Raw genomic sequence first — 11,327 nt, 5'->3', positions numbered from 1 at the left:
AAAAAAGTTTTTGGATTCTTTGAGTTAATTACTGAATAATGAAATCAAAGTTTATTTTTTAATTTTCGTCTTATTTGAAGTGACCGAAAAATGTGGAGGCTTCCTTGCTTGTATGAAGGACCGAAGAATTTTGTATACATAGAAAAAAAAGAAAAAAAAAAAAAAACCTTTTCACTCGGAGCTGGTCATATGCAAAGGTGAAGAGATTTTCCCAATAAGATTGCTCTTACCGGTAGCACAGTTGATATCATCAACTGTGCTACCGGTAAGGCTGTGTAGTATCATAATTGAGTGAGGAGAAAGAAGCACTGTTTAATTTAAAATGCACCCGTTTATTCTTCTATGAATAGGTAATTCGTTCCCTGTGAAATTATATAGATTTATTGCCTAAAAATTATAAGTTCAGCTGTCGAGTTTGCTTATAAATTTGTTTCTAGGAAATTCTCCTCGTCGAAAATTATACGACCTGCGTTAGAAAACGCAGGTCGTATAATTTTATAAAAAGATAAGATTCATAAAAAAAATTATTTCTGTGAATTAAATGTGAACCAGTTTTTTTTTTTTTAATAGCCGTGTTTATCGTTTGAATGTATTGCAAATAAATTTATCTAAAATCCGTATGAACAAAACGAGTGAAATATTTCTCACACACTTCCTGAATCGTCTAGAAAAAAAATTTCAATCTTTGTGTGATTTGCATCGAATCCGAAGTTCAACTTTTTATTGTTTTTATCTCCTTCGGGCATTTTTAACCAGACTATTTTCCATTCTTCTTATTTCCTTTCCAAAAGAAAGTATTTTCAGAAAAGGAGAACAAATATTTTGACTTTAATACTTTCAATTATACCGGGGCACACTTTTCTTCGTAACATTCTTGGCGACCATAATCAAGCAATTAATACCGACGAAATGGATGCACAGCGATATACGTTTTTTGTATGTATGCGCTCGTATCTCTTCTCCACCACAACCAACCAACCCGCCTAAATTAAACAAGGCTCGCTTAGTTTTTATTGTTCCCCCTGCGAATGCCTGCTACGAAAAATATGTAAATTTATTTCCTAAGGGGCTATTTTCATACGTGACCACACTTAATGAGATGACCATGAGATGCGTTATCAGCCTTTACCCTCATCTGGTTGCCATGTAATTTGGCCACGTGACTAGATCGTTTCTACGTCGTTACCACAAACAGGAATGTCAGTAAAAATAATTACCTCATCTTCTACTTCCTACCAGATATAATATGGGCTCTCTAACTACTTATTTTCTCTCAGCTATATTCTCGCAGTGCCTGTCTTTGCCTTTAATACTCGTTAACGCTTTGTAATGGCCTTCTTTGCGCTGCGTATAGAAGCCGACTGTAATTACACCACCTTAGGTTTCATAATCAAATCTTGTCAAACTGATGTTTACTTCTTCCGGTACAACTGCAAAAGACGTAAGAGTTTTGGGGGGAGAAGGAAGAAGGAGAGGACCGAAATGAGTAGCAAACAGAGAGACAAAAACTTGCTCCATATCTAGAAACATTGTAGATTTAGAACTAATTAGCACGTGCGTGATAGATGTCGCCACAATAGCGGTATTTTCTCTCTCTCGTTGTGTGCATTAAATGTTCGGATGCTCTACTGATGAGTCTATGTATAGACACACGTAATTTAATAGTCCCTTATGGGGGTCATTAAAAGTGAAAGAATAAGGCTGGACCTTTGATTGGATTGAGTTGTCCTAATCTGATCCATCCTGTGAAAATTGGTGAGCGATGTTGTTATAAGTGATGATGGAACTCACCAAGGACGCGGATCTGTCTTTTGTGCTCTACGTTCTATTTCAGAATGTACGTCTGCTCTTTGGCTGATAAAACAGGAATATAACCCGTATCGCTGCTAGTACACTATGGTCTAAAAAGTATTCGACAGCCCTCTGATACTGATGAGCTGGATCCCACTGACCGTATGTAAATTTGCTGCTATAAAACTGCCAAGAGAGCACCACAAATATCGGCAACCCGTATGCGTCATAGTGTAGCGTAATATGACCCGTCTAGAGGCCACTTTCAAATTACAAGTGTGTAGTTCATGGATTCAGATATATCAACTTTAAATAATTTATCTTTCTTAGATAATGGCCCAATCTGATTTTACGTGCTGTATATTCCATTCACTTAGTGAACACGACACAGAGTAAAAGAAAAAATATATAATAATCATTAGGCTCTCAATGTATTATTTTGATTGTTGAATGACTGTTAAAAATAATTACACAACAACGAATATGCACTATGCTCATTGGCTAGCACAGTGGATACGATTGCATTCCTTTCACATCGTTTTCGAAAGGACCGAATTTCAGTCTAGTATAGTCGAAAGGAACTTTTATGGGCTTTTTCACCGTGACCGAATTAGTTATTTTCAGGAAAGGATCGAGTTTTCATCCAGCAAGCCAAGCAACCCGACCATAAAATATACACAGTTCACAGACAGTAAGGTATACTGAACACCGTCCCTGGGGGTTCGTAGAGATACTTCAGTAAGTCCATGAATAATGTCCGAAACACCTGATGGTCTTAAGCAAAAAACAAAGTAATATAAGCTTTTTCAGTAGATATAACTACTGTAATATTACAAAAGAATATTACAATTAAGGTAATGCAAACAAAAAAATTTATTTTAAAAGATCTTTTTGTTTTAAGAAAGTACCCTACAATCATGAAACTAATGTTCACATACGTAAATTATGTTGCTGCTTTTTATCTCGAGAAAGGAAGGGTATGGCAAAATTTTGCCACCTACCAGTCAGAAAGAAATGATAAAATTGTGTGCTGTGTGCTACTGCAACCCTTTTCAATCTTCCAGGGGTGATGGCAAACTGGGGATAATACAACAATCAATAAATGGTCTCGCAGAGAGGAACTGACGATTCATGAACAGAATGGTTATTTCTAGAGTATTTCCTGCAGATGGTGAGGTCGAAGGACTAAGCACTGATAGCCGAAGATACTTCATAACGCTACTTACCTGCGTGCATCGTCTTAACAATGAAGTTTAGAGAAGCAGAAGGTGCACGATGTGCGACCATTTCCTTCGTTCGGATTTAGGATGGGGGCGTTATCACGGTAGTGGCAAGAACACTTATGGCCGTGCCCTAAGTTGGCAATTCTATGGAAATGAATCCGGCCTGCATTACCTTTTAACGCGCCAGGCCATAAACCCTACTTGTGGGGATTAGGCCTCAAAAGACTTTGTTAGAGGAGAAGATCGTAGCAAAATTGGCCTGGCCATCTTATATTCATGATGTGAACCAAGCAGAAAACGTTGCTCCTCTTCGCTTTTTTCAAAGCAGTGGAGTAAAATAGCCACCTCTTACTATATTTTATCTGGTCCACCCTGAAGCCTCTGATGATGGTGGTCCTTTGCCTACTTGCTGGCCCTGACTTCGGTCCGAGAGGGATTTTTTTCCAATCTTACATGACTGTAAGACGTGTGAGTGTGTAGCTGGCATTGGCTTCAACCAGTGAGGGATTAAACTACTTCTCTTCTATATTCTTTGTCTCTTCTGTTTCCTTTTCTCTGTCTTGTGTATGAATGATTCTGTACGAGAGACGGCACTGATTTTCTGTGAGGTGTAATTTCTTGATAAGCCACTTGTTCGAGGCGTCAGCTCGCTTCTTCGTGGCAGGACGGAAATTAGGAAGGGACTCCCCTGGTGGTTGTTACTTCCTGGTTGCTAAGTGGTCAGTCGACAACACAGCGCTTCCTAACGTTAAATTACACAAACACATGACTGGCTTACAAGGTGGAGTTGAGCTCAAGTTCGGGTGCTGCCCTACCTTAGATACACATATTTTGTCGGAGCATTCCTAAATGAATCATGGTCGTGATCAAGGCTAAGTGGCTCCACATATCTTATCCATTTCCTGAAAAGTGTTGGTGTGCATACATTTTTAAGGATAAAGATGACACGCTATACCTCAGGTGGATGAAAAACAAGTTGCAACAGGCAAGGGTTGTTAATTAGGCTTTTGTGCCCCGATACGTTATAGGTGTTCGTATTTCACTGATGGATGAGAATATCTGACATAAAAGTATAATAGAATGACAGCAGTTCAATTAAGATAGAACACTGACTGTCAGATGGATCTAAGAATCTAAGTATGAGAAAATATCAAGATGGTCTGAAAGAGCCTGAGCCATAAATAAAAATAAAAAGGAGAAGCTGATCTGACCTAATTTGGATCCTTCCGAATTTTGTTTGTTTCCAAGAGTGAAACTTCAATGAAAGAAACGCATTTCTGAATAAAATTTTAAAAAAATAAAAATAAAAATAAAAAAATGTACGTTTCACTGCATCCAATTCTGTTCCCACTGAAGACCGAGGCTGAGTACTGAACGCCAAAGCTTGGGCTCAAGTTTGTTCAATCTACCAAAGATAAAGTTTACGGTTAAAAAAAAAAAAAAAAAAAACACATTATTCACAGTTCGAAATAGGTTCGCTAATAGAGAGCACCCGCCAGCTGATGAAGTCTGTAACTTCGAAACAGCTGTCCTGGCGTGTCTCAGATATTTAAATCTATAGCGGATTCAGGTGATGCTATACAATTTAAAAAGATATCAGTAATTCAGGCCCAACCGTGGGTAATGTTTTAAGCCCAAACCAAATATTTGGCATCGGTCCTCAGTGAGGGTAGAATGATCGAATATCGAAAGCAGTAAAGTGTACAAATTTTATTTGTATTCGAACACTATGTTGATATATTCCCTGCAATCGTTTAGTATTGTAACTCATTTACTTTGAAGCATGGAATCAACATGGGCGAGCGTATATATTCACAGAGAGATCACTTTGAAAGCGCGCACAAAACATAACCGGCAAATTTATAATAACACGTCATTTAATCTTCATATTTTATTCTCAGACCTTGCATAAGATTTCATCTTAAAATAAAAGAACTTAAAAAGTAATGTGAAAAATCTATTTTTCTTTAATGGTATTAATCTCTTAATGCAACACCTTCATGACGACAATTTTCAGTATTGCACTATACTTAACAGTAGTTCCCTATTTCGAAGTGTTCTTATAACGCTACTTACCTGCGTTATAAGGTTGCTACCCCTTTAAGTGGTTTTAATTGCTACTATTCATAACTGTTTTGACGCAATATGGCCTAAGTTGCTAATGTGCCTAAAACGTTTGTGACAACCATCATAACTATTTATAAAGCTGGCAAACACCTTCGATGAGGATAACGTTATTCCCCAACCTCCATTCGGCAAGAGCAAACAAACTTTGGCGCAGAAAAACGTATATTTTAATCAAGCATTCAGGATATTTTAATGTTTGTTGAAATTATTTTAGCAGTTACTTCCTTTCTGAGTTAAAAAGAAAAAAAATAAGCATTTTATTTTCGATAATACGAAGCAAGTTTATCGCCAGTGGGCAATCCAGTAATAAACGAGAGTGCATCAAAGAATGGATAAAATATTTAAATTTCATTTTAATTTTCCGATCATCGATTAGTACGATAATATTTTATTTAATCTCAAAGAAGAAGCTGCTCGGCAAGATTAAAAAAAAAAAAAAAAAACAAAGAAAAAGAAATCGCTCTTGGAACCATCACGTATAAACGATTACAGTTTCAAAGTTTGGCATCTACTGAAAAGTTTTCTTTGAATCGATTGGTAATTCTAACTTATAGATTACGGCCTCTGGGTTCAGAGACTATGACTGCTGTGGGTAAACTGAACATTAGCTTACTGACAGCTAAGTCAGTTGTGTAAGTCTTTGTTTTACGCTTTCTATCTTTTTATCTTTTTTTTTTTCTCTGCATTTCTTCTAAACCTTCTATTTTTTCCCCTTTAAACTGCGCTTTGTTTTACACTACAGTGCGCATAATTAATGCTTAATGTCATTTATTTATTTATAAACTGTATATCTTACAAAACATTGCTTTGCTAATAACTGGATGTATATTGTGAATAATAAACCTAAGTTTCAAATGGTGAGTTAAGGTATTATTTCTCAACCTTTTGTGAGCCGCGGACCTCCAACAGAACCTCACTGTTACGCAGTTTCTTCTTTGTGAAAAATTTATACTTAGTGCTTATAAATATAGAGAGATACAGTATATTAATACTGTCTGCTCCGCAACACTGTGGTATCGTCACCGTCTCCCCCACGCCGGGTGGAAAAGGCCCGGGTTCGATTCCCGTCGATGACACGAGGAACTTTAATGGGCTTTTTTCACTCCGTGGCTGAGTTAGTCGGTCTCAGGCGTAGATAGCAAGGTTTTTCCCTGGAACCTGGGGTTTATTCGTCAAGCAAGACAAGCAAATCGACCAGAGAACACACGCAATTTACAGACACAAATACGGGTAGATGTAAAAAATTACCGGGTGACCCTAATATAATAGTTTGATTTGTATATTAATACTGAAGTAATAAACAGTAAATTTGAAAGCACGTATTAAAAATTAATATCGATATAATAGTAGAGGCAAGTTATGCAAGAAAGCAAGCGTATGATATGAGCTTATGTAGCATCAGCCAAAAAAAAAAAAAAAATTCACACATCCATTCCCTCTAAAAGTTTGTCCAATTCTTCCTTGGATTTATTTAACCTATCAACTTCCACAACGACAGATGGAAGTTTGTTCCAGCAATCAACTATCCACTGGCTAAAGGCAAATTTCCGCACATCTGTTCTACAACTGTCTTTCCTTAATTTGAAATTATGCCCCCTCAGATTCGTAATCTGAGCAAGTGGAAGAATCCCATTAGAATTCAGCGTGCTCAACCCATTCAAGGCCTTATAAATCTCAATCAGAACCCCTCGCAGGTGCCTAGTCTCCAGCCACTGCAATTCGCAGACTTAGGTCTTTCTTGGTAAGAGAACCCCTTCGTTCCCCTCACTAATCTTGTTGCCCTTCTTTGTACACGCTCGAGCAACTCTACATCCTTCCTAAAATGAGGCCTTCAGAACTGCACGCAGTACTCAAGGCGTGGCCTGACCATTGCCTTATACAAAGGGATAATCACCTCCTTTTCCCTACTAGAAAAATTCCTGTATATCATTGACAATACCTAATGACCTGCTCTGGCAGCCTGTCTGTATTGCTCAGAAAACTTCATATCTGACTGCACAATTACTCCCAAATCTTTTTCATTTTCTACCACCCTAATGCAGTACCACACAGTTGGTACGTTTCCCTGGGGTTACTTCTGCCCATATGCAGTACTTTGCATTTGTCAATGATAAACTTCAGTTGTCACTTCTCAGCCCATCTGCCCAACTTTTCTAGATCCTGTTGCAGTAGCACACTGTCATTAACAACCCTGCCAACCTTTGTATCATCTGCAAACGTCGACACTAAGCCTGATACACCTTCATCAATATCATTGATAAATAAACAAAACAACAGTGGGCCCAACATCGAACCCTGGGGGGCTCCAGTAATAACATTAGTCCACGAAGAGCAGCATCCATTGATTACCACTCTCTGTCGTCTCCCACTCAACCACCCTTTTATCCATTGTAGCAACTTGCCCTTAATACCACACTGCTCCAATTTGCACAGTTCGAGAATTTGTACATGTCGAGAGTTTCATCAAAAATATTGCTCTCTTTTCATTTTGCTTTTAATGCAGATATCCAAAACCTTAATAAACATGGAAAGGGGGAGTTAGTTTTAAATCCCCCTTTTAAATGGACGTCCTGATTAGGAGGAGTCAGTAAAAAGCCCAAATAAGGGGCGGGAAAGAAGTAGGAAACCGACTTTAAAACAGTATTCGTTTTTCAACGTAATCAATATAAATCGCTAGGATCGAGGTCAAGCCTATAGGGGGAATGATCAAGAAGTTCCTAACCCGATCATTAATTGTAAGGAGTCAAGTGCTGCCCCTTGCCTCCTTACCATGCAACAATAGTACGCTCAATAGCCATGTTTCTGCGAAGTGAACCCTAAGTTCATTCAGAAGTGTGCAATACGATGCAGAATTTATGGTATTTCCAGGTATTCTAAAATGGTAGTCTCAGAAAACAGTCATCATTACCTACCCTGCTGATGGTACAGCTTTTAAACTTCTTTATGGGGAGTGAACCCAGATACTTCATTGCACTGATGCATGTATGGATACCACCATGGAATATTCTGCTACCTGGAGCTAGAGATTTAATATTAATTTAGTATTAATGGAACTTCGTTTGTTTGCGGCTTACTAGCCCATCCCTCGTAATTTTGATGAACACATACATACATTTAAAATATCAGTACATGTTGTAAATAACAATAAATAATAATAAACTACAAGTCGTACTACAAATTGTTGTAATAAACTACAAAGCTACAAATTTCGGAAATATAGAGCGTGGAACCTTGAAGGATTCAATGATACAGGTTAAGAAATAATTGCAACAATGAGGAATCGAAGCTTTAAAGTATTGCTGCACCAAAAGCATATCGGTCTTTAAAGATGATGTAAAAAAATGGTATGCATGCGATCTTTCATACTCAAAATACGAACTTTTTTAAAATTACCACCGTTATATGAGTCAAGCAATTGATGGTAAAGTTAATACGAGAAGCAGAAATGTATTTTGATCTGGAAGGAATTTATGTCGGGCTGAAATTTAACAGCCTCTAATATAAGCCTTTGTAATGATGTGTACCAAATATGATCATCAGACTGAAGTTGCCTTCTTTTATTATTATTATTTTTTTTAACTTTTTAAATTTTCATTTGTGCGAAGCACTTTAAGAGGAAAGTGGAGACAGTTGAAATCCGTACTGTTATCAAATACCTCCGTTTGAAGGGCATCACGGTAATAAGAAGTGCATACCGACATACGATAGACATTAAAGAACTCTGCTCCAGTATTACGTGTTCGGTTTTAATGTATTCGAAATGCATTTGTTAATGGGGATAGTTTTATATTTTTAGTTCAACTGTTGTTGTTGTGATGCTAAATTTTAAGCGTTAACAGAAATCTGCGTCAGATGCTGACATGTCTGAGGGCTCGTTGGTGTTCTGTTCCTGAGAGAGTCGTTGGAAAAGCACATTATTAAGCAAATATTCAATTATTAATCAGAGCCATCAGAGATGACAGAATTATTATTATTTTATTTCCCAAAAGAATCTTCTTAATTGAGTACCTTCTCGTTTGTATAAATTCCAATATTTTATCCTAGATTTACTTTTAAATAAGCCAGTACCACAGCCAGTATACAAAACAATATGAATATGTAATATTTAAAATATTACATATTCATTAATTGTATAGTACTGCAAGTTTAATTTTCAAGTGCAAATATATTTAAGCGAGATGTACAGGGTCAGGGTACAAGGGTGGTCCACAAACAAGAACGATCAAATTTAACGGAACAATAAAATAAAAAAATTGGTAATACCTTTTTGAGGAACGGTGGCAAATTTTCTTCATCACAACCAGAGAGCCATAAGAACTACAGTTGCTCTGGAAACAAAAATAATTGAACTAAGAACAGATATTCCAAGTGAAATTACTGGTCATCACAGCCAAATTTGTGGTAGTTTTTAATGCATATTTAGAAATACACTATTAAAAAAGAAAGGTTTAAAATATAATTTCCTTAAAATTCAATGTATTTAAGTAAATTTTGCGCCTTTTAAATTAAAATTATAAATCAAGATACTGATCAATGCTGGCGATCATCCCTAAATCAGGATCAAAGCAATTTTAATAATCTGTGTTTGGTTTGGTTTGGGTTTTATTGGCGCATTAGCTACTGAGGCTATAGTGCGCCAAAACCAGATGATCTGTGTTATCATCTTAGGAAGCTGAAAAAATACATTCTGAAATTTGGCATTACGATTAAAAATAATAATAAAGTAACTTTTAATATAAATATTAAACATGATAAATACGTTACTGTTATGTTTAGATACATTTAATTTTTTTAAATAACTTAATATACTGAAAATGAGTGTATAAAATGTATATTGGCCACGGATTAATTCCTTTTTAACTTGCAGGCTCCTTGTTTTTTGTTTTTTTTTAAGTTGCCCGGTGATATGAAAGGTTAGGGTCCTGCATGAATGCTAAGTATGGTCATACGAACAATAAACTTATAACGATGCGTTAAGATCATTTTAATGTTTACAAAATATTTCATTTTTTAAAATTAATTTTTGACTTGAGCACAAAGTGGATATTTTTCCTCCGAAAATACATCAAAATCTTGTTATTCTGGTAACAGTCTATCTGAACATTTTCTTATCAGAATATTATGAGATATCCGAAACCATCTGTTCAAGCAGATTTCAGTGGTGGTGCGACCCTCTCTAGTGGAACCGTGATAATAAGGTAAGACAAGATAAATTCTCAGACTGCATTAGGGGTGAAACCGCAATTATACTGGGTCAGAACTGGTTCAGTGAAAACAGCGATATACGCATTTCATGCCCAGTGGATAGTTTCAATGCCCAAAATTGGGTAACCTATTTTTAAACCCTTCTGATAGGGTAAAAACAAGAATCAACACAGTGATATATGAAAAGGCTGGAAATCTGGAAAGTTTAAGGCCACCACGAAAATTGACAGAAAAAAAAAAAAAACCCTCAACCGTGGATAATCAAAATAAAGACCATTTTATATATGGTCATTTTTATTTTTTCAATATTACATGTTATATTTCTAATATTAAAATAATTAGAAATTTTAATTTTCCTAAAAATAATTAAGTTAGTGTATTTTTAAAAAAGTCAAAAGTAATAAATTTGATTTCAGAATTGTAACCATAAATTTCCTATAACAATATATTTTGTGCCTGGCTTTGGAATATTCAAACAAAAGAGAACCATATTTCTAAATATGGTTTGGAAGTCTGGTATTTATAGGTAACTTCAATTGCCCTAGCTCTGCTATAAATGACCATATTTATTTGTCGTCGTGTGTGTATAATATATATACATATATATATTCTTTGCCCAGTGGATATTTCGATTTTTTTTTTTTCTTTTCTTAAATTGAATCTATCGGGCAAGGTTGAAAGACTCCGCCTACACCAGCTGCAGGACTTGGAAAAAGGAAACAGTCTCTAAAAATGAATGGTTCATGACAGAAATAATCGGAATTCTCCAAAGTAGTGGATGCAAAAGATGAATTACCAGGCAATATCTTTTAGATTCATCCGATTCTTTCAACTAAGGATTTATGAAGGACCTTTGAAATCAATAACTTCGAAGGCATAGAGTTTACTCTGAAAAAAGAAAAAATATATATATCGACGTTGATTTTTCAAAAAAATCAAGTTGGGGAGGCTGAAGTTTGTGCACGTGCGCATGCCTGTGTG

Source organism: Mastigoproctus giganteus, chromosome 7, assembly GCF_048544385.1.
Source record: "Mastigoproctus giganteus isolate SK-2022 chromosome 7, ASM4854438v1, whole genome shotgun sequence".
Classification (NCBI taxonomy): Eukaryota; Metazoa; Arthropoda; class Arachnida; order Uropygi; family Thelyphonidae; genus Mastigoproctus; species Mastigoproctus giganteus.
The sequence above is the reverse complement of the archived record's forward strand: the minus strand, read 5'-3'. Positions refer to the sequence as shown.